Consider the following 26,080-nt stretch of genomic DNA (forward strand, 5'->3'; position numbering starts at 1 on the left):
AAAAAGCATATCATTTGTACTTTCAATGTAAAATTGGTGATCAGGTTAAGACGTAGGCTCCTCATATAGTATGCACTAATTTTTTTGTATATTTAAGAGGATGGCTGAAAGGTACGCGGAAGGCTTTGCCATTTGGTGTACCTATGGTTTGGCCTGAACCAACTGAACCAAAGGATCATGCAACCGATTGTTACTTTTGTTTAACTAGTGTGTCTGGAATTTCTAAAAAATTTAAACATGCTGTAAAATACCCTTCATTGCAGTCTGAAATCAGGCCTGTACCTCACAGTGAAATTATTCCGGTTTCTGAGCCACCTGTGAATGTATGTTTCTGAAAGAGACATACGATGTGATGAAAGACGTTCTTGAAAAAATAAATTATAAAAAACATAGTTGGAACATGTGGTGATTTGTAAGCTATTTTGTTAGGCATGCAGTTAGGGTATACTAAGTACATGCGTTTTCTTTGCGAATAGGACAGCCGGACTAGGGATAAACATTATGTTACCAAAGAGTGGAAGAAACGAGACAACTTAATTCCAAATGGGAAAAATATTATTCATGAGCCCTTAGTTGAACCTCAAAAATTATTTTTACCCCCTCTCTACATTAAGCTAATTCTAATGAAAAATTTTGTAAAAGCAATGAAAAAGGATAGTCCCGGATTTCTGTTCATCAGGCAGAAATTTAACTTTATGTTTTTTACTTTATGTTTATTTAACTCAATGTTAAATAATGCAGAAAGTGCAGCTTGGGCTTCATTTAAAGATGTTTGCAAAATTTTTTCGGCAAACAAAAATCTGACAATTACCACGATGTTGTTAATCAACTTCTTACTTCATACAGAGCTATGGGATGTAATATGTCTTGAAAATACATTTCTTCCACTCACATCTGGATTTTTTCCTGAACAACCTCAGAGACGTAAGTGACGAACACTGTGAACGTTTCCACCAAGATATTTCGGTAATGGAAAGCCGCTATAAAGAGAAATGGTATACTAACATGCTAGCCGATTTCTATTGGACATTAATTCGGGATGTGCCTGAGGCTGTTTATAAAAGAAAAGCATCAGCGAAATCATTTTAACACAGGTGTGGTCATGCAAAATTATAAGTTTTGCAGATTTTAACTATATTTTCCCTTAATTTTTTTTTGAAGCGTAATTTATTTAAAACTAAGGGTGATAGAAAAATTGTATTTACAGATCTGTAATATAGCGAAAAAGCAATTCAAGAAATGGTATACACTTAGAGAAACACTAAAAACTTTTTTTGTTATCTATCCGTGTTATTGATTTTGTTAGTAGCAGCACTAGCGTGGAGATAGTTGAATCCTGGCACCCGCATAACCTTTGTAATCATTCAGATACGTCCCTAGTTGTAAAAAGGTTGGATAGTGCTACTCTATGGTTTCGTGAGACAAGGTTTAAACAATAAGCCTCGATCAGGTGTCTGTCTGATTAGTGATATTTGCAAAAGTTCCCTCCAAAATAAAAAAACATATACTCTGATCATGGATCAAAGTTGGTCTTCCCCCTCCCACCCAAAAAAATCATGTGGTAAAATACTGAATTAAAAAAAAAAATATGGATAAATAATTATTTTAATTATTAAATGATTCATTTACTAAATTAAATTAATGTAGGTAATTCGATAATTAAATTTCTGTATTCCTGAGTTTGGCGTCTTTCAGCATCATTCTGTTAGAAAGATTCACGTTTGTTAGTAATTACTTAACAATGTTTCAGTGAAAAAAAAAAAACAAAAAACAAAAATGTTTCATTGCATTCTACTTCATATTTTTATCAAACAACAGATTTTTCACCTTCTCTTTTCATAGAAATAGTGCTCTTTTGTAGGGTAATTATAGTTTAAATAGAAAAGTGGAAAAATATATAAAAAAAACTTAAAAAATAAATAAATAAATTAAACCTCAATAAATGCACTGAAACGTAAAATAATTATTCAATTCTCTAAATTTTAATTTTTTGAAATTAAGAGGTAATAAATCTGTTATACGTGCTGACTTAAAACATCAAAATTTAAAGAGAATTGGTCAATATTATTTTAATCTTTTTTTTATAAAAATATAAAAGAGCATTAAATGAACAGAATAGCAACTGAGAGAACACCTTTAACCTAAAAGTTGATGTAATTGTCGACCCTTAGGTAATACCATGGATAATTAATTCATTTTCATTGTAATTTATTTATAAATTAGTGCAGTAAATATTTTACTTATTATTTTTAAAATGTTTGCATCACATCATGATCTACAGAATATAAAATTTTATAAACACATTTTAAAACAAAAAATTCATTTTAAGTAAAATAAAACAATGACTTACCTGTATCTGAGCTAAGTGGTGTGGCATGCAGGATTGAAAATAAGTGAGTAAAAATTGTGGCTTTTTTTTATAAAACATTCAGTATTCATGTTTACATAATCACTCATTGTTTTTGTCACACATTATGAATTAGTATTTTATGGTCCACTTAGATTTTTTTTAGATGACTGATGGCTATTTAAGTGAAAGTATTTTTTTATTTCTACTTTTTTACAATTAAATCTTCCTTTATAAATAATAGAGCATGTAATTGGTGCAAGTAAAGCAATTTTTTTTATTGAATTTTATGTTTGTATTAGTTTGAGTTACTTGTGGTTACCTAATAAGAAAGTGGTTTTGTTTGTGTGCATATGTATTTTTTAAAAATACCTTTTGCTAAACAAATGCAGTACAATTTTGTTGTTAAAATTTATTTATTTTAGTAGAGGCAGATACTTGTTCATACACAGGATGTGGAGATCTGGATTTCTCTTACATCAACTAATTTATGAATTGGTCATAGCAGTCTTATTTTTCTCTGAGGTCTCTTGTTAAGTTCTTCTTTTATTGTAAAAAGTCAGTTACTTTCTTTTGTATGTAACCTTCATCTGTTTTATAAAATGTTTAGTTATTGGCATTAACATGTTGACTGAAATTCTTGTGTTACAAGTCCCCACTGTCCATTACTGTCCATTGGTATATCCATTAATGCATTACAGAACACCTGTAGCTTCTCTTCTTCTAACGCAATCTCTTATTCATGACAGAATGATTTGTGTTATAAGCTGTATAAACTTCTATCTTGTTTAGGCTCTAACCACACCAATTTTATGTTCGATATCGCAAATAAGGGATAGTAAATTTTACAAACTAACTAGGACCTGTACCAAAGTTAAGGAATTTTTTTCTAATTTTCACCAGTACTTGGGGACCTGTGCCGCACTTAAAAAATATGAATCACATAAGTTATTTCTATTTCATGTATACCCTCTTAAAAAAAAAAAAATAGTAAATATTAATTATTTTTATAGAAAATTGATTTGAAATAAAGAATGAATCTTGAATTTTGTGTATAAATTAAATTAAATTTTGTGTAATTAAAAATAAAAAAAATCAAATGAATGAAAAAAATACAAAAGTCATTTGTAATACAAAAATTAATAATCTAGAAATTTATAAATATTGTAAAAATAAAAAAATGTACGTACTAAAAAGTCATTCTACAAATATTATAAAAATATATGAATATTACAACAAAAATTGAACAAAAAAAAAAATTGCTCTACAAATGTCTAACTGGATAGAAAATATTTCAGTACAAAAATCAGCAAAATGTAATTATCCAAAATATAAAATAATAAAAAAATTACAACCAGCAAATTTTAATTAAATTAATATGTATCATTTAATATATATATATGTGTAAAAGTTCACATATATATATATATATATATATATATATATATATATATATAGGTTGAGTAAGAGACATTGAGTAGTGATGGCATGCTGTCAAACGCTCTGTGGTTTTTTGCTTTTTTGGTTAGTTTTTTCTGGGTTATTGTTGATTTGGACATTTGGAAAGTTTCAGTTAATTATTAATGGATATGTTTGTGAAGTTTTGAAGATTTTTGACAATGGACTAACTTTTTATTCAAGATTTTTGTGGATCGACCTTATTGTGCCATTGGCAACAAGGTTCACTATTGACTAATTTATTGCTCCGTGAGTTATGACAAGACTGAAGTAAACAACCACTTAGAAAAATTTCAACTTATTTTTCATATAAGATGAGCAAGTAATTCTAAGTGTTGAGGCAGTTTATAAGGGGATTCCTTTTTTCCATCCTTTCTCCCTTCCCATAACTCCTAACTCAAAACCCCTGGGATCTTTGCGTCCTGGGTCCTTCCTGACCCTTGACCCCCCCCCCCCCAAATCCGACCCCTTGATTTGGGTGAATACATTTTCGTAACCCCTTGATTCCCCCATGATTTTGACGGGTGGGTATTCCAATTAAGCGGAATTTGGCGCTGAAGACGGTCCACACATAAGTTTTTCGATTAGACATTTGGTTCAACAATGGAAAGAAGAAGATCACTTCCGCTGGCGTATTCAGCGGAACCTGGTAGTTCGAGATCTCCAGCACTCTCAAAGGTGAAGAAAGAATATGCTAAAGGCAAAAAGAGGTGTAGATTGATGTCATCGGAAGAGGAGGAATCTGTTGAGGGGACAGTGGATGAAGTAATTACTCAGTTAAGACTTCTAGTGTTTAATTTGAAACAAAATTCAGGAGCAGGTCTGTCGAAATATATAACAACACATGAAAAGGAGCTTTGTAGAATATACAAAGGGTTTAAAGGACTGATGGAGTTGTCGCTACCCCTGACAACGATTACGCAGGCGACACAAACTGAGGGGTCTCGCAAGCTCGGGGTAAGAGAACAATTGGACACAGACTTATCTGATGAGGACTTGGTAGCGTTATCCGTTAGAAGGTGGCTGGTAGAAATAGTTTCAAGAGTTTCTCAAGTTGAGGAAATACCCGATGAGGGAAACATAATTCGTTTTTATGACCTAACGGACCAATCCGGGCGAAGAGATCACCCTGTTCATGGAGACATTGTCAAAAATGATAGTTATCATAGGACGTGAGCAAGCTAAATCCAACCAGTAGATACACTTTTTATTAAGAAACAGTTAAAGGAGAGGAAAATGCAGTAATGACAATATTAAAAGCCACGAAGAAAATACTAGAAACCACTAAGGCAGCGACTTTTATACTATCAGTAGCCAGACTTGGGAACCTCATTAGGAAAGTACTGGTATATTTAACAAAGGGTAGAGAAGACCAAGTGAGAGTTTTGATTCCAAAGTCAGAAGTTATAAATCAGGAAAGCAAAAGTCCGTGGATCAAGCGTGCTACTCCACCTGTACAAGACAGCCAAGCTATAATAATTAAAGCAGAGGGCAGGTCCTATGCGGATCTCTTAAGAACTATGAAACAAAACGCTACTCGGGAAGAGGCTGGAGAAGTGTTGTCACTTAGGAAAGGGAATAATGAAAAATTATGCATACGAGTTAATGTGAAAGAGAAGGCTAAGGAACTTACTACTACGTTACGAGCTAAGTTGGCAGAGTTACATATCGATATGAAGACCAGAGGCGGACGTAGAACAATTATACATCTAAGAGATATTGAAAGTGAGACCAATGAGGAAGAAATTAAGGATGCAATAGCTTAGGTAATCATAGGTGCAGATGAGTTTAAGATCTCGTCGATAAGACCTGCTTATGGTGAAACCAAAAATGCAATAGTGGTCACGACATATCGCGCAGCGATGAAGTTAACAGAAGCTCACATATGGATAGGCCGGGTACATTGTCGTGCCTATATCCTCGAGTACCTGAAGACAGATGCTACCGTTGTTGGGCTTCGGCCATGTCTCAGCGGATTGCAAAGGAATAGGTAGACGTCAGTTATGCTTCAACTGTGGGAAATCGAGCCATAAGAGTGCTCAATGCAAAGGACGCGATATGTGGTTCGGAGGGCCACTGGACCGGAAGGCGTACGCTCTAGAAATTAAAATACTACAATTAAATATGAATCATAGCAGATGGGCACATGACAATTGCTGGGAGTTGGCTATGTAAAATAGAGTAGACTTTATCATTGCTGCGGAGCCTAATGTATCAGTAACCATTAGGTCAGAATGGATAAGAGACGAGAATTTGACACTGGCTTTCCTTCAGTAGAGACTCTGGTAGGAATGTGTGGTGCTGGAGAAGGTTATCTCTGGACAGACTTGGGGGATACTGTAATTTTCGCTACGTACCATTCCCCAAATGGGGAAGTTGTCAGTTTTGTGACTCTCCTTGATGAATTAGGGCATGAGATTCTAAGGTTCAGAGGAAGAAAGATAATTTTGGCTGGCGGCTTTAACGCTAAGACTTCAGAGTTTGTGTACTTTGCGAAACTTAGAGGGACAATGTTTAGCGGAAGAAATCAATGCTTTAAGGTTGATTTGTATGAACAATGATAAACCCACTTTTAGTCGTGGGGAAGCTAGATCGGCAATTGAATTGACGTTCATCTTTGAAAATCATGTAACTACTCTAATTAATTGGAGAATATTGATGAAGAGAGTCTGTCGAACCATTACATAATGGCGTATGAGGTAACAACAACACCAAGAATGGTTAAGCCTGGTAGAAATATCAGCTCGAGGCGCGAGTGTGTTCGTTTTTCGGAAGTGATTGGTGAGAAAGTAGCTGAAGTAACAGACCCTGAAGAACTGAGAGAAATTGTTACTATAGAATGTGACAAGACGGGAGTCCTGGTACAGTTGCCCAAGAAAAGATTTACATATTGGTGAGGACTTGAGCTAGAGATCTTACGTAAAAGAGATTGTGCAGCTAGAAGGAAACTACAAAGAGTTAATAGACGTGGGTGTCGACTTCGTAAGTATGAGGCCAAAAAAGAATACGTGGAGGCTAGATCCAAATATACAGCAGCCATCAAAACGCCAAGAGCAAGTGTTGGAAAGACCTTTGCAAAGATATCAATAGAGACCCCTGTGGAAGAGGGTACCAGTTAGTTTCTGGAAGACTAGGTAGATGATTGCCAGTGATACCAGAAGACAAGGTGCGTGAATATGTAGATGTACTCTTTCCAAAGTAAGTAGATCCATGTAGAGGAAATAGTGGCTGATGTTCATTATGCAGGAATTAAAGACTGCGGGCAGTAAAATGAAACTGCATTAGAGTCCGGTTCCGGACGGGGTTGGCAAAAATCGAACCATCTAATCTAATAAAAGAAAACCTTTTGCCACCCTTGATATTTGGACAGGATATTTTAGACAGGCACCCGACGTGAGGCTACAGACAGTGTGCTTTAAGGCATTTGTTAAGCAATAGTAGCGCATGCGCAATTCATTCGTAACTGAGTTCATGCTGTTAGCTTCAGTGTGTGTACGTACAGTCACCAAAAAAAGTGAGAAGTGAATTTCCATGTAACTGTGTTTATATAATGGGTATTTACATTGTGTATTTTATAACATAAATGTATTCTATTTACATCAAATTGTAAATATGATCCCTAAATATCATGCAACTAAATATCATTCAATAATTCTGACTATGACTGTAACATCTCTGTAGTTGACTGAGTTTTTGTCCTTGCTGAAAATGCATGTGTACTTCTCGTTTTGGAGGGGATAATCTTACGATTTACATAGCTATGTCCAGTTGCCGATAATAAACATCCGAAGTATACAGGCCTTTGTAATAATACTTTTTTTCTTTCTAAAATGTAAAAACTCTTGTGTTTCCAAAGTGATTATTCTGTACAGCTAATATTTGAAAAATTAAAAATCTTTATCTTATAATGAATTTATGTTTGAATTATAGCTACTAAAAACTTTTTCTGCTTGAATGAGCGCATTTTATTTTGTAAAATATAATTTAATAATATACTAGTTAATATAAATTTGAATAAACACAATCTTTCATTTTATGGATTTTTTGAATATTTTAAAAATAACTAACTACATGAAGTGACCTTTGATTCCTAGAAATATTACAGTCTAAGCCAGGTGTTGGTGAAGAAAACGCATGACCTTACATCAAACAAACCTACCCACTAAAACAAGTAAATCTTAAGTAAAAACATTATAGATTAAGTTGTAATCAAGTGGTTCGATAGTCTAATTATAATACACTAAAACAGTAGTTATTGTCATAAAAATGATAAATGATTTCTGCTGAAGTATTAAAAAACTCATTAATCCTATTAAACAAGAAAAAATAAGAAAAAACAATAATCCTGCTTTTTAAAATAAACCAACATAAACGATAACAATGTTTTAAATATACCAATAAATCCTCATTTTGCTTTAATGCCAGGCCTATATTTTCTAAAACCCTAAAACAAGATAAAACAACATATATTAGATCCAACAACATAGGCTATATCCACAAACATGCACAGAAAGCAGATCTGTTAACAAATATTAAAAAAAAAATGTTTAGATAAATCATAGCATTATTTATAACATCATACTATTTTAATTTAATGTGCTTAAAAAAAATACAAAATACTTTCCTTTTTTTAATAAAACAATAATCATTCTTTTAAATTTATAATCATTAAATTACATTAATTAATGATTATTATAATTATTTTTATTACTATAATTAAATGTTGCGATAAAAAATGATTAAATATAATTATGATTTATATTAATTCTAATTCAATACAACCAAGAATACATGTTGGACATGCAAAATGTCGTACAAGTTGAGGTTGTGGAAACATCGTATGAAGTGCATTTGCAGTATTTGGTAGTGCGCTTTGATTTAAGCATGGTACTGCTTTAGAGAAAGCTGCATTAGGTGCAGCTTTCTCTAAAGCAGTATTACCATCATATCGATGGCCACAAATGAATGCAATTACTTCCCCAGTTTGTGATGTTAATTCATCATCACTACCCTACAAAATAAAATAAATAATTAGTTAAAAATCTTATTAAAAATTTACAAAAAAAAAAACACATTATAGCCATCTTTCATTAAATTATAAAAAACAGTATTTTTTTTAATTTTAATAATATTGCTGACAAAACTGGCAAAGTGGTAGTGTCTGCCTTACTTCTTAAATGAATTGATTTGATATTAGTAGATACCTCTTTTGAATTAAAAAAAGCCTTTCTTGCTTGTTCCAAATTGGTTTTGAAGTCTGACTTACTTTGTTCATTCTTTTTATAACTTTACAACATAAATAAACAACTTCTGATATATTGCGTTAACCATTTTAATATTTAATGACACAATATCCATATTTCTGTTCCGTTTCATTACATTTTTTTAGTTTCATTTATTTTTATCTTAATTTCTCTTTTAAGAATAAATCCATGCCGTTTTTATCAGCAAATCTTACGCACCTCATTTTTTTCATTTGATAATTATGCCTCTCACAACTTTTACCTTCAACTCTTCTATATAAAAATTGAAAATCAATTGAGACAGAGTACATCCTTCTTCTCTCACTCCTTTCTGAATCCAAGTTCTTCTTTTCACTCTTTAATTTCTACTCTTATAACTATTACTGATTCTTTTACAGATTATAAATAAGTCTTCCTTTCTTACAGTTGTCATAATCTTCTTAATATTTAGAATTTTAATCTTCTAAATTAGCAACCAGATTTATAATTATTTTTCATTTACAATTACTTAATGTCTATTTTTGCAAAACACAAGTTAATGAAATTAATTATTATATACAATAATCATTATTATTATTATATAATACAACAAAAGCTCATTTTAATCGCTACAAATTCACCAGACTTAACATATAGCCAGACGATTGATAAAGTTTAACATTTTACTATTTCCCACACTTAAAACTTTATTATTGTTAATTGGATATATTTAACTTGCAATCCATAGATGAGGATACATAAAACAATTAAACATAGCTATAGAAAAAAAGCATTAATGATGGAATTCATTAAAAGAAAATAACATGAAAGAAAACATAATCAAAGTTTTAATAAAACCATCTATATTAAAGATGTAAATTAAAGAGATGCAATCAATTACCAACAGAGCCTGGGAAAAAATATTGTCTGAAATAATTAATAATTTACCAATGTAACAAAGATACGATAGAATATTATTTTCTTACAGGCTCCTAAAATGCAACACAGGAAATGTTTTATACAATTAACAACTGTTGTGCAGTGGACAACAGTGATGTAAATTCTAGGTACTGATGAGATTGCGACTTCAAGTGAAGCAGGATACTGAATGTGATGAAGAAAATATGTTGACTTTCTTAGAATGCCAATTAAATAAATACTATGCTGATAAATTTAATAGCCATTATTCATTTAAGCAACTGTGCAGCTCCCAAATGATTTAATAAACTAAAGCAAAAAAAAAAATTACCATTTTTTTCTTTAAGCAATTTAATGCCTTTTAAACTAAGTGCTGTTTATTTCTACCTAAAATGCTACACTCATATAAAATATTTACAAAAGTTTGTCAATTAAAACTTAAGTTTCCATGTTTAATCTCTTAAAAAGTGCAACATTGCAGTTTTATAAAAAAAAAATTATATTAATAAAGTTCAATTATAATATATAATTTTAAAGAGAAAAGTAGAAATAAATCCATTCTGCATCATCATAAATCTGTAAGTATATCCAACACACGAGGGACGTTCAATAATTAGACACAAATTGACGTAGAGAAAAAAACAATTTTATTCAATGACAATGAAACTTACACTTCTTTTCAAATTGGTCTCCATCAACATTTAGACACTTGTCCCACTGTTCTGTGAGCTTTCTGATTCCTGCAGCATAGAAGTCTTTACCTTGCTGTATGAAACACTCGTGTACTGGTTTTCGTTGTCCAACTTCTTGCCACATAAAAAGTCTTGAGTGAGACGAACAAATGAAAATCAGACAGAGCAAAGTCTGGGCTGTAAAGAGGATGTAACATCACCTCCCAAACAAACTTCTTGAGCATTTCTTCCATTCTCTAAGCAATGTGGAGCGTGTGTTGTCATGCAAGAGAATTTTCACACTTTTTGAGAGAGCACCCTATTGTTTTTGCCTTATCACTTGTTCTGCCTGAATTAAACTGTTCCACCTACTTACACATATTACTGCACTTTTCACCACCCTGTTTCAACTTCTTCAGTAAATTTACACCAGTTACACACTTTCTGATAGCAAAAATCTTATCACTGAACATTGCTTTTCTGGCAAACACATTTCAAGCAGACCTGACATTCTGAAATCAACAAAAGCGGTTATGTTTAAATTAATTATGATTGAAACCCTGATATGTGTTCCCAAGGTTGGCAACTTGACCCTCAAAAAGCTTCATTGTCACTGAACGAACATCTTTTTCTCTGCATCAATTTGTCTCGTTATTATTGAACGTCCCTCGTAATTACAAAACCTCTCATATATGACTTTTACTATATAAGGTATTTCATGTAATCTAATGATTATCCAGGCTTTCATTATCCAAATTAATATCAACCCTATTTAATATGGATTTTATTGCAACATGATTTTTTTTTATAATGCTCTGATATAAAATTGTAATAGGTATTTTTATTAACCTAATCATATGGATTACAAACCTAAATAAAGTTTAGATACAATTTTTACCACTATCTAGTAGTAGAATTACTAAAAATTAACCTTTTTTTTGTAAGAACTGTACACAGATAGAGCTCACAGAACAATTTTAAGAGGTGTAATGTAACTGCTACTAGCAAAGGTTATGTTTGTCCTACATTCCAAAATTCTAATTTTAGAAGGATAGTTTGCTACAAGGTATTAATAGAAATTTAAAATTAAATAATATATCTTATTTGGTGCTACAAATACCTTGATAACAAGTACAATGTTTAATAAGCAGCAATGTAGCACATGTGAAGTGGTAGGGTGCACAACACATAGCTCCCATGTAAACTCTGATATAAGGACTAGCACTAATATATATATATATATATATATGTATATAATGTATTAAAAAATAAAATACACACTGAAAATTTGATGTCTGTATACGGCTGAGTACCCTATATACGGCTGAGTACGGCTGAGGGTGGGTGTTGGTGGGTGTTGGTTGGTGTTGGTGGGTGTTGGTGGGCGTTGGTAGTGTTGGTGGGTGTTGGTGGGCGTTGGTAGTGTTGGTGGGTTTTGGTGTTGATGGGTGTTGGTGGGTGTTGGTGGGTGGTGGGTGTTGGTGGGTTTTGGTGTTGGTGGGTTTTAGTGTTGGTGGGTTTTAGTGTTGGTGGGTGGTGGGTTTTGGTGGGTGTTGGTGGGTTTTGGTGGGTGTTGGGTGTTGGTGGGGGTTGGGTGTTGGTGGGTGTTGGGTGTTGGTGGGCGTTGGTATGTGTTGGTGGGTGTTGGTGTGTGTTGGTGGGTGTTGGTGGGCGTTGGTTGGTGTTGGTTGGTGTTGGTTAGTGTTGTTGGGTGTTGGTGGGTGTTGGTGGGTGTTAATGGGTGTTGGTGTGTGTTGGTGGGTGTTGGTGGGTGTACGTAAGTGTTGGTGGGTGATGCTGGGTGTTGGTGGGTGTTGGTTGGTGTACGTGGGTGTTGGTGGGTGTTAGTGGGTGTTGGTTGGTGTTGGTGGGTGTTGGTGGTTGTTGGTGGGTGTTGGTGGGTGTTGGTGGGTGTTGGGTGTTGGTGGGTGTTTGTGGGTGTACTTTTTTTAAGGTCTAGAATCAGGGTGTTTTTAGAGAATCTTCTAAAAACATCCTTCTTTTGTAGATCACATTACACAATTTCACTAATTTCTGCAATCCTTTTTCCATTAAAACATGAAGGTACTTCAAATGTCAGCCCATCTTTCCCCATGGCTAGTTTATTTCTCATTTCTGTAATTACTTTTATAATGTCCACTTCCTTTGTAGTTATCTTTCAGTTTAAGAGAGATCATTTGGTTTTACGTTGGGCTAGTATAGTTCTTTGCTAGTAAAATTTCTTTAGAAATTTAGTAACAAATAAAATATCTGAATACATGTAGAAATTATTACAAAAAAGATTGAGAAGAGTAAGTTACTGTTTACAGAGATAAAATTTAAGAAAAGAAGATTTAGAATAAGGAGTGTTATAGCATGAAAACATTTAGGATTAATAATTTGCTTGAGAGGATTTGGAAGGTTATTCATACATGGGATTAGAATTGAAGAGGAAAATTACAAAAGAAAATGTTATTTCTAAATATAGGAAGTAGAAAACTAAGGGGCACGCCAAAGATGAATTGGATAGCGATTGGAAAAGAGATGAGTGCAATGGAGAAGAGATGGAAAGCAGTAATTGAAGACTAACCTGATAAAACTAGGATCTGTTGATCGTTAATGAAATACATTAAATATATTTTCATTAACACTACATTAAAAAAAAAACACAAAACCACTGATAAAGAGAGTCTAAATCTCTCCTACAAATAGCCTATTAATATATACAATTTTTGTGACATTGAACAAGATGTTTTTGAACTTTTTACATGTTGGTTACTTAGTTTCTCTGTATTTTTTATATTCTTTTGAAAGCAGACTATCATAGGTAAAAAAAATGTGAAAATGTAATCAATTGTCCCTCTGTCATTATGGTTTTTTATTTTTTTTTAAATGACAGTTTGTTTATTTTTTGACTGATAAATGTTTGAAAAATATTAATTTTTAATATTTTTCTTCTTTCTTTTACAGATTATAATGTTCCTGGCACTCCTTTGGTATTGAATGGATCAGTTGTCATGTTGGAACCAAGTAACTCTACCAATTCTAAGCAGTTACCATCAACTGGTGCTATACCAAAGAGTATATCATTTGATAAGACTGCTGAAAGAGGTGATAAGGTGGATATCAGTTATTTATCTAATAGTTGATTCATTTTTGTTATTTTTAATTCAGTTTTACTTTTTTATATTTTATTACCTATAAATCTGTTGTTACAGCTACAGAAATTTAATTACTTTGTTTTTTTTTTCAGGAATCATTGGATGAAGATAGCAAATCAAAACATGGTAGCTTCTTCAGATTTAGGTTGCCTTTTAATAAAAATCGTCGTGGAAAATCATTCCGAGGATCTGAAGATCTAGGACGGTAAGATTTTTTTATCTTAATTTCATATATTATTAAAATAAATTACTGTCTTTGAGAATAAGAAGCGATATTATAATTATTTAATTTTGCAGACTAATCTCATAGGTCATTGGTATCGGAAGCATGGCTAGATATTCTGCATAATAACCTTTGTTACTACAAGTATTAACATGCTTGTTCTTGGATTACATTATTTAATTAATATGCACATTCAGTTCTGTTAAACATTTCATACCTATTTATGTGAATATTACAGCAATATACAACCTAAATGTATGATTATGTATATGTAACCATGTTTTAATGAAAGTCATTGGTTAATTTCAAATACAAACCATGTTTGTATCCTATAATTTGTAAGAAATGGTGTTTGTTTTTATATTTAATGGTTTGATAAACATAGACAAACTTAAGGACCCCTTTGTAACCTTTTATGAAAATTATAGTTTCATTCTGAAAAATGATTGATTAAGTTTGTTTTATCAAAAAAAAAGTTTATATTTGAAAAAAGGCTGCACAAATATCCATTCTTATTGTTGAGAGGAATTTTTTTTTTCTAAATCAAAGATTTTTTTATTTTTGTAATATGCTATTTTATCTGTTGTAAAGATTGTAGTTTATATATACAAGAGTCATTCAAATATAAACCAGAATAGATAGAATTGTAACCAATGGGCCAAGGACACTTATAGCAAATTAACACTTAGCACTTAAATATAGCATAAATATAGCACTTAGTATTCAGCTATGATGCTAATCATACAGTGAAAAGAACTTGATGAAATCATTGTGCAATTTTTCAACAATTACACTTCCAAGATGATTGTTTTATAATTTCAGGTGAGCCCAAAATACATTTCAGTATACTTACTTTTGAAAGAAGTGCATTGTATTGTATTTATAATTTGCGTTTTCTAAAGTTATCAAGTAATTTTTCCTAAACCAAATGATTTTTTTGTAGGTTTGGTACTGGATTAGGTGGTACTGATGTTGATAGTTTAAGTCTTCGTAGAGGATTATCAGAAGAAAGTCGTTCAACAAGAACAGGTAGAAAATTTTAATTTTTTTTATATGTATTATTTCCTTAGGATCTTTAATATCAATTGAATAAGTAGAATTAGTTAACAGCATACAGAAGATATTAATAAGACTATAGTAATTTGACCTCTTTTATCTGATATAACTTAAGGCAATGTAGTATTATTTGTTTGAACTCCAACCCCTTTAAGAAAAACATGTAAAGATTTAGATGTATTTACTTTCATGTAAAATAAAATATTTTTCCAAAAATAAATTTAAATAAAATTAAAATATAATAGATAAAATAATTATAATTAGTTGTCTTTTATAACTCATTTATTAGTATCAGAAAAAATTCTGAAACATAAGCCATTAGTTGTTTCATAAGCAGTTCTGAATGTATTAAATAAATGTTTAGTATTATGATTTGAAGATTAATTATCATACTTATATCAAAATTAAAACTGTGTGTGTGTTTATGTGTGTGTGTGTGTATATATATATATATATATATATATATATATATATATATATATATATACACCTGGTGATATTTAAATATGGAAACAGTTTATACTTCATATCTGAGAGGTATTTGGAGGCAGAAAGAAATCAGGTTTTACATAGTTAGAAAAAAATCTGTATTATGTTGGGTTTTAATTTTTGTCCACCATATTGAATCATACTTATTTTTTTTAAATAGAAAGGTGGACATATGACACATGCTTTCAATCTAAAATTTTATAAGTAAAACAATGGTGAAACTCATTTTTCTGTTAGTGTCTTCATTATCAAGTTTTAAGCATTTAAAGTTGCAATAATAGAAAAATTGTGCTAACAGTAAAACTAGGTAAAACACGCTGCATGAGCAATTTTATTGCGTTTTACATTCATGTTGCATACAAAAACAAACTTTAAACAGTGCTATAATATTGATAATAATAAACAATAAATAATAATTAACAGCACAACAATAAATTAAATGGCTAAATCAGCTGATATTCACTTTAAATATTACAATATTTATTTTAAAATTTTAAATAAATGTTTTTGATCATAAATTACTAATGAAATAAATGTTGAAAGCATCACATTCTACAATAAATGTTCAAAATCTTCCCTTCTACAGCTTGGCAAGTGTGCTAATGTGAAGTAATATCCATTTATAACTTGTAATATGTCTCATGGTAAGTGAGCAGATTCGTTAATTATTCATCTTTTTAATTTGTCAATGTCTGCAGGTTTTGTTTTGTAAACATGTTTCAGGTACTCCTAAAAAAGTAATTCAGAGGAAGTAGATCTGGAGAACTGGGAGGCCATTCTATGGCTCCTCTATGACCTATCCAGCGATTTGGAAATTGTTCATTTAAAATTTGCCTTAGATAATGAAGTGGTGGCCCATCTTGCTGAAACTATATCTTATTATTTAATTCTTGTCCAACATTTTCCCAGTTATTTGATAAAATTCTAACAGCTAACAAGTTTTTGTAAGTAACTCCTGTAAGATTATTATCTAAAATAAAAGACCCTACAATACAATGATCAACGATTCCCGCCCAAACATTCACTTTCTGAGGGTGCTGTGTTTGAGCTAGGATTATTAACTTAACATCCATCTGGATTATTATGGCTCAGATATTGACAGTTTTGCTTAACTATATGTTGTATGATATACTCAACTAAATTTGTGATTGCAAAAAATTTCGGTTTTCAGATTTGAACAGAAATATCCATTTTGACCATCCCTAAATCCATTTTGACAAGTTTCAGTGTGATGTATGTATGTACATACATCTCACATAACTAAAAACGATTAGCTGTAGGATGTTGAAATTTTGGATTTTGGAACTTTGTGCACCTCCCCTTTTGATTGCAATTGACTGAACCAAAAGTGGAAAAAAATCCAAAAGCACAAAATTCAAAACAATTTGGATTTTGGACTTTTTATTAAATGCAATAATAAGCCCTCATGAGAGATTTTCAACGATATATCATAAATGGTACTTATTTTGAGTTATAGCTGAATAAAACTTTAATTAATGAAATATTTGGATTTTACAGGGGGAAGGTACATCAGTTTGAATCAGACTTAATCTCCCTTTTTTTAACTTTAATATTGATTTTTAATATTTATTAACTTTAATATTTATTTTATAACTTTTTTTTATTTAAATATATTGATTTATTAATTAATTAATTTATTATTATTATTATTTATTAATTTAATTTATTAACCTCTGTAAAAAAAAATTTTACGATAAATAATTCAATCGTAACAATAAAAAAAAAAATTATGAAAAAATATCAGAAGTTATTAATGAAATTTTATGTACTTTTCATTTTAAAAAAACATGTACATGTAATTTAATAGGTGTACAAGGAAGTATTTCCAGCTGATTTGTTTCATTTATTTTAAGTAACAAATATCATCAGCTAATATTAACATTGGAAGTTAATTTTTATTTAGAAAATAATATTAGTAGATATAACCATTTAATGTTGTGTTGTTAATTATTATTGTTTTATATGATAGCACTGTTTAAAGTTTGTGATTTTTCCATCATTACAGCTTTGAATGCTTATTAACTAGATAATGAAGGCATTAACAGATAAACATGGTTCACCATTGTTTTTCTTGTAAAATTTTAAAATCAAAATCACCTTCCTATTTTAAAAAAATTAAGTATGATTCAATATGGCGGACAAAAATTAAAACCCACCACAATACAGATTTTTCTTAACTACGTAGAACCCCATTTCTTTCTGTCTCCAAATACCTCTCAGATATGCAGTATAAACCATTTCAAGACTTAAATATCACCCGGTATATATATATATTTTATACCTATTAATGGGTATATTTTTAATGCTAAAATGAGTAAATAGTATTTAAAACATGATTGATAAAAATGCCAATTGCTGTATATATTTATGTTAATGTAGAATGGGAAAACATTATATGAATTACAGGAAACATTTATTTATCATGTTTACTGTATTTTTGTTAAAGAAACATAGAAGAGATAGAATGAAATAAAATTTGAGTATGCATCTATTTGTACTTGCTTGATATAGATTATTAACCAAATACTGCTATTGGCATTGTACTTGGCATGTAGACAGATAGAGTGCATACAGGCCGATTCAGTAATTAGCAGACCTTTCCCACCTTCAGTGAGTTGGTTGTCATGTTAATAATAATTATAATGTTTTAAACTGAAAAACTACAGTTAATATTTTATCTTAATAATAATATTTATCTTATTTTATAATGGCCTATTTATTTTATTTTATTAGAAAATGTTGTAAGATTGCACCATATACTGTAAGTATTTACAACAATGTAATTCTGAAATATCTCTAATTTAACTCCTAATAAAAATATTTTAAAAAATAACACCAGACAAATATCATAACTCTAGTCAACTCATAGCTTCAGTACAAGTAATTGGATCGCTGTCATAGATACTGCTGTCATCCGTATCACTTTCGTTATATTCATCTAAACATATAAAGGATTCCAGTGTTTTCTAAAATACCTAGTTTGGCTTTATATTTATCTTCCCATTTTAAGCAGTTATGAATTTTTGGTTTCCATTGTTCAGGTCCAATAGAACTAAATTTACCTGTACATTTCTTTACTTCTTCATGTGTGAAAGTTACGTTGTGCTTTACAACCTAGTTTTTCACATCTGCCCACATCAGTTCAGTGGGATGTATTTCAGGGTGGTAGGGAGACAGTCTTAAAACGTCATGGTGTTTTTTGTTTACTCGTCAATGGCATATTTCTCGCAACACTTTTTGTTTTACTTAATTATATTATACAACTCCACATTCAAGGTGTTATGAGGTATGGGAATTTTATTAAGTTGAAGCTAGTTTACTGTAATTTCCTTTTTAGCATTTGAATTAGTAGCTTTATTAACTTTTACATTGTGATAAGGCATATTGTAATAGACAATGCGCCTTTATCACAATGTAAAAGTTAATAAAATTCCTAATTCAGCAGAGTTTTGGTGGTAATCCCTTGATTGTACCACTTGATTTCCACATTGACAGACAGTCTAGTACAAATCCCATCATTCCTCTTGCATTCGAAATTATTGTCCTCTCTCCTTTACTAATAGGTTTCTTTAAACATTCTGCTGTATTACATTTGCCAACTGACATTTTTTTTTGCAAGTGATTGCTATGGATGTACATCTCATCTATAAAAACTATTGGTCGATTTACTATTCTGAATACAGAAATTTTTTGTTAAATTTAGGAGCATGCACTTTAGCTCCAATGAAGATCTATATATATATGAACTGGCTAGTGTTTCTGCAACAGACCATGTTAATCTCCAGTGACATGAAGTTAACATCTCATCGTCAGTGACTGAAGTCAACTTTCACTATATCAGTTAATTGAAGTTTGGACTTGTGGTGGTAGAAGGGCCTACATTATTTTTGGCAGACAGCAGAATTGAAATTTCAGAACTGAGGCAAGTTCTGCTCTAGCCAGGCTGTTCTCATGATTCACTGTGTATATTACAGGCAGTCTGGGATTCCCATGCTGTTGAGTAATGGGGGAGGTAGTCAGTTTGTATCTTTACAGGCTAGTCCTGGGTTCTTATGCCGTCTACTAGATAGGAACAAGTCATAAATCTTTGGTATCGAATATCAGACCTTTTAACCAATACGGACTTCTTTGATAGAATTCCAGTACATTTAAACCATGTTGCTTTAAGAATTCGACGTAATGATCAGCTTGAACTGTGAAACAATCATCCTTCAGTTTCTTGAGTATTTTATTAACAGAAGGTATTTTTCTGAAATGTAAAAGTGGTTGATTGTATTATGGATAACATGGATATTAAAATCATCAAACCCTGTGACAGGTTTCGGCTGTTAAGAAGTTTTCCTTGATGTTGAGACACTGCAATTTTTTTTTATTCATTTTTTTGCGAGTGGCGGCAGACCTATTCTATTAGGAACAATTATAAAGTCACTGTTCTCTGCTTCTTCTGTCATGAACTTTATAACATTAGACACAATTTCACAGAAATGACTGTGGAGTAGTTAAGTTTCCCGAATTTTTGATATTTTAAATTTCATCACTTTCCGACTAAACTATTCAAATATAACATTCACAAAAAAAACAAAGCTAAAAATAGGACACAAAAAATTATCTATTATAACCTTACTCAAATCACAGTAAATGCTTGCATATCATGGAAGCTGACAGTTATATAGAATAAACTAAACCAATTTGTGAGATTTACAATTTATGATTTTAATATGCGTTTCAACAATGACTAATTATTATTTCTAAGTTTTAATATTTTATTATTGTATCTTTAAATTATTTACGGAAATGTAAATAAGAATCAAAACAAACATGACATAATTAGTCATTTTATGTGACGTTATTTAAAATGATTTTAGACGATGGGCTGGGGGCAAAGCGAAGGGGAAGAGAGGAACCATGCTGAACTTGAAAAAAGTTCTTCGTTTGTACTTAACTTTTATAAAAATAAAGAGAAAAATTTCATAAAGATAAAAGTATTTATTTAATTTAATATTGTTAAGTCTTAGGTTTCATTTTCTCCTTTTTTTAATTGTAAAAATAAAAATTTTCACCTTTTTTTACTCTTTATAAATTTTCATTCTTTCGTTTAGTCTTTATAAATTCTCACTTTTTTGTTACTCTTATTAAATGAATTTGTCTAATGCTCTATTGTTAGTCAGTCTTGTTCCATCCTTCAAAGACAAACATGTGTTTATTACAAATATATAATTAATTAATACAATAATGTTACATGTATGAATTACAAGTTCAAAGAATATTATAAAAGTAATTTATATTATAAATGAAATAAGACTTATTTATTTAAATGAACCAGCGAATAATAAAATATGTAGAATAATTAAACCTAACCGAGGTAAGTATTGTAATCACAAAAAATTTAGGTTTTCAGATTCAGTGGAAATATTCTTTTTGACCATCCCTGAATGGATTAATTAGTTTCGGCATCTTAAAATTATCAAATTTGTGTGAAAATATAAATTAAATAACTTTTTGACTTTTAATTATTGTCAATTTTTTTATAGTACTTTTTTTTGTAGATACTTCAGACGATATACTGGCAAAATACAGGCGGAAGGTTAGTGGAGGAGATAATAGTAATGCTAATGGTAGTGATAACAATAAGACTAGAAAATTGGGTGAATCAGTAACTGTTGGAAATGAACCGGTGGTGAATGAAGATGAAAGACTATTTATTGATCCTGCTAATATTGAATCTTCGTATGCGTTTAAGGATGCTAAGAAGAAATTACGACTTGTTTTAAGTACTGCAGAAGTACAGCAAGTGCCTGAGACAACACTTACTGCAATGGTATGTATTTGTTTTAAGTTGAATGATGGTTAAAATAAAGTGATATTTATTTTTCTACCAAAGTATTTTGTAGCATATTTAGATTAGATTCAGATGTAATGTATGAAATAACCGAAGTTTGATCAAAGGCAGATCAGATTGATTGAAAGGTTTGTCTTTCATCTTGGGTGTTAAAATTTTACAGCATATGCTGTGGCATTTTTAATTTGGCCTGATGATTACTATATATGGAGAATTGATGTTAAATGGCAATTTAGCATTAATTTAAATTAGTTAGGTTATAATTAGTCAAGAGGATAGGGCGATACAGTCACCAAGGGTTCTGTTTTTTCAGGATTTTATTCATGAATAATTTTTTTACACAGTTCTTTTCTTGCATTTAATTTAATGTTCTATTTAATTTTTTCCCTAAATAATTCTTTGTTGAGACTTTCACCTTCCAGAGTTAAACCTTTTTTACTAAATTGCTAGTTTTTCATGTTAAATATTCAGGATTAATTCCTTGTTAGTGTATTAAACAAAGATGAAGTGAGATATATATCTCATTAATGCATTTAAATTCAGACAAAATGTTAACTTTTCTACAAGTTGGAGCTGGGGATTTTTATTTTTTAAAGTCCTTATTGTAAATAAATAAACTTTCTCTGATATAACTTAAATTGTTCTGTTTAAAATTTTGTATTTTTTGGGACTAAATTATATTAAATGTGTAAATTATTTATGAAAAACCCAACTAATAAGATTTGAAAAAATTCAGTGGGTACAAATATTATTTTTGTACCTTTCAGGTTTAAAAGGGGAGATTATTGAGCCCTGTACCCTCCTATGTAATAATACATTTTTAAATTTTAATAAGAACATCTTGTCAGAACTACTTTAATCTATTATTTAATTTTTAACACAATTTGTAACTAGCCAACAAAATACAGCATACAGCAAGTGCCCTAGATATCAAATCTTCATAAAGATGTTAAAAATTAAAAGCATAAAGTTTAGTGATTTGAGATTTGGCAGATCCATTTACAACGTTATTGTGATTAATGTTTAGAAATTTGAAAATTCAGTTATGAATTTTACGAGTAAAATAAGCCAAACTAAGGTCTTCATAATCACAGACCTTTTTTTTTTTAATTCATTCAAATGAAATATTCAAAAAGTTTTCAAAGCAGTTGTGTGTATTTATAAAATTTTATGTCAATTACTAATTTGTGTGAATTTTTATAAAATATATGTTTTTAAATACTTTGTGCTTTCAATAAATTTGATGACAGCAATTCCATTTTTTCTGATTATTAATATTTTTATTGGTTTATATGGTATTTTTTCTCTCTTTTGTCATAAGGTAGTTTCATTTATTATGATTGGAAGACTTGATCTTCATTTTTAAAGTAGGTAGGTAGGTAGGTAGGTTCCAAACTTATGAAGCAGTTAAAAGTAAACATAAATACACTGAATGAATGTTAAAATTTAAACAAGCCCATCTATGTTTTTTATTTTAAATATAGATAACAACAATAATAATGATAATATCATGAAGTTTTTTTTTTTATTTCAGAGAGAAGCTTGGAGTCAGAAAGAAAATGAACTGGTTGCATTTCTTCAACTCCAGCTGGCTGAAGCTATTAATCTGCAAGATCGTTCTCTTGTTGCACATCTTCATGAAACATTACGTTGTGTGCGATTGTTTGATAGTCAGGGGTAGGGTTTTACATTTTTATATTATTATAGTATGTTTCATACATGTTGTAAAGTAAAGTAGGTAAATAAAATACATGTAGATCATAATTTTAAATTATTTGGTATATTGAAGTTTTATATATATAATTTTCTCACCAAATTGATGTTTTTCAAATTATTTGTAATGACATAATGTAATAAAAATATTTTTCTTTTTTAGCTGTACCAAGCTCTTTGAATCGCTGAAGGAAGATTATAAGTCAAGAACACCGTATATTTCATATTTAATACGTTGTCGTCAAGCCTTGCTTTCTACTTTAGCACATTTGGATAGGTATTTTATTTTGCCTATTAATGAATTGTTGGTCTTATTAATTTATTTTACTTGGTTTATAAACATTAAATTTATTTTATAAATGAATAAATGTTTTTTAAGCTACATAAAAAAAGTTATTTTTTGTAGCGTTATTCTTGAGCAGTTTCTCTGGATTTAATGAAATTCACTAATTGATTTGGTTGTAGCCGTAATTTAGACACTGTGTAAGTAGCTCATAAAATGGTATACCAGATCCATCATGTGTTGTAATTAAAATTTTTCCCGTGTTATTATAACACTTTCAACACTTGACTTAAAATTGTATCCACTTCAATGATTGTTGGGGCTGAATAGCTGATTACTTGAAAACATTTCTATCTAAAAAGAAACATAGAAAACTTGTATAAAGTACTGGCCCAAATTATGCCAGTGAAATTTATTCATTTTTGTGAGCTATAATTCATATGGATAACATTAGGTTATTCTACAAACAATTTAAATTTATACATGGGAGTTTACATACTTAATTTATTTATTATTTTTCAGGTAATTTCATCAGAAAGATTTGGCCATGAAAATCCCCATTATTGGGGTTCAGGGTATAACCAATAAAAATGATTGTGCAGCTAATTCATTTTAATAATTTTTAACTATTAAATTAGTCTTGATATATTTTTATACTTTCTCATGTTATTAGAGTTAGTCAGATTTTACAAATTTACTACTGAAAGTTTAAATCAGTAACATTTGTATTTCTATTTTCTGACAGGTTAACAGAACGTGTTAATAGTGATAGAGCAGTACGCACTAGTTTTCTAATGGCTGTATGTGTCAGATTGTTCCTTGAGCGTAGAGAAAATATGGTAGCAAGGTTCAGTTCTGAATTTCAACATCTTACACTGGCTGATGAGAAAAATGATCTTTTAGATAATTTTTTGCAAACTCTTGCTTTGGAAATGGAAAGAGATCCTGTTTGGCAAGGTAATATATGTATAATATTTTATATATTTATTTTCACTCATGAATTTTTTTTTTCTGAAAACTGGAACAATTAAATCTTCCAGTTATTTGTAAGATAACTGATTCAATGTAATAGTTTAGCTTTACTGAACATACGAAGGGCACTTGGAAAGTTTTACAGTATGACAGAAGGAATCATCACAGTTACAAGATCTTGAAAAATTTGATGACAGTCAAAAGTTAGTTTGCATAGGACCCAACCTGCACTATAGCCATTCTAGTTGTTATCTCAGGTCATTTGCCTTTTAGCTGAGGTAGTGAAATGAGGATTATCTTCATTATACAACAATATTTAGGTGGTACTGAGGGTTTGAAAGAGGAAAGTTTGGCTTTCAAGGTCAAGTTGACCACCTTTGTCGATGACTGAGGGAAACATTTCTGCAGTAATAAAAGTACTTGAGACAGAAAGTATGTGACCTACTACCAAATAGAGGTATTCTTGAGCATTAATGGGCTAACAGTTTGTATTATTCTGTGAGATCACCTTGAAGTTAGAAAGCTTTGTACCCTTTGGGTACCGCATAACTTGACCGACGATGAGATGGCATGTCATGTTTCATGGTGCCATGAAATGCTGAAAAAATTTGAAAATGGGAAATCTTCTGATGAGCAATATCGTGACAGGTGATGAAACTATTATGACTTCCCGACCAAGTCTCAGAACAAAGTATGATTGTTCAAAAATGAGGAGATCCCAATGGGTGTTAGAAAATCCAGATCAGTGAAGAAGAAAATGATGGCCTTTTTTTTTAGTACAAGAGTAATTTTACTGCAAGTTGTGTTGGAAACTCAGAAGACAGTTACAGGGAAGTGGTATACTGAGGAATGCCTCCCTAAAATTGTTGAAGCTCTCAAGAAGCTGTGCCCAAATGGAAGGACTGTGATGACGCTCCGAAGTTTGCTCTGAGTATTTGGCCAGTACTGGAATAAAACTTAGAGTACCCTCCCTACAGTCCTGACCTTACTTTATGTGTCTGTACTCTATTCCTCGGTGAAGAACAGACTGAAAGGGAGACATTTTACAAGCAATAATAACCTCTTAAGGGCTTTGAGTATGCCCAGATCTCTGTTGAAACATGGCAGTGTTTCTTTGAAGGTAGTTTCAAAGATGGAAAAATGTGTAATGTGTGGTCGAGATTATTTTGAAACATTAAAAAAATAAAGTCATTGCAAAACTTTCCTAGTGTCCTTGAATTATAGCAATAAATCATGTGTGATGTAAAATTGAAGTACAATGCCATCATATGAATTAACCTCAATAACTTGTGGTAGATAGTCTAGAGGGTTCTTCTTGTGTTGGCACATTCATCAATGTTATTCTTGATAAATTTTTAAATCCAATTCTTTTGCACCATTCTCACATTTTACATACTACTACATAATGAAATAATAGTTTTTATATAGAAAATAATATTTTTAAATTTTAAATAATATTTTATATTTTAAATAATATTTTTTATAATCAGTAATAAAGGATACCAGTGTAGTAATAATTTTAATGTAGCTGATAGTAATAAAATAGATCAGTGTAGTGTAGGATGTTGAGTTTAGTTTTTAGTTATTTTTTAATTGTTTTCACAGACATTTTAAAGCTGAGAGCATCAGTAAATAACCAACTGATTTATACAGATCATAACATAATAATATATTATACAGATCATTGCAGTAAGATTAGTCTGATATTCTAGCCTAACAAAAAAAAGA

General features: G+C 30.6%; 1 pseudogene; it reads left to right on the forward strand.

Annotated features, from left to right (window-relative positions):
* The first annotated feature begins 14,324 nt into the window (after positions 1-14,324).
* LOC142325746 (GTPase-activating protein and VPS9 domain-containing protein 1-like) overlaps positions 14,325-26,080 on the forward strand; it is a 33,765-nt pseudogene continuing 22,009 nt past the window's right edge.

Source organism: Lycorma delicatula, chromosome 5 (assembly GCF_047948215.1).
Source record: "Lycorma delicatula isolate Av1 chromosome 5, ASM4794821v1, whole genome shotgun sequence".
Taxonomy (NCBI): domain Eukaryota; kingdom Metazoa; phylum Arthropoda; class Insecta; order Hemiptera; family Fulgoridae; genus Lycorma; species Lycorma delicatula.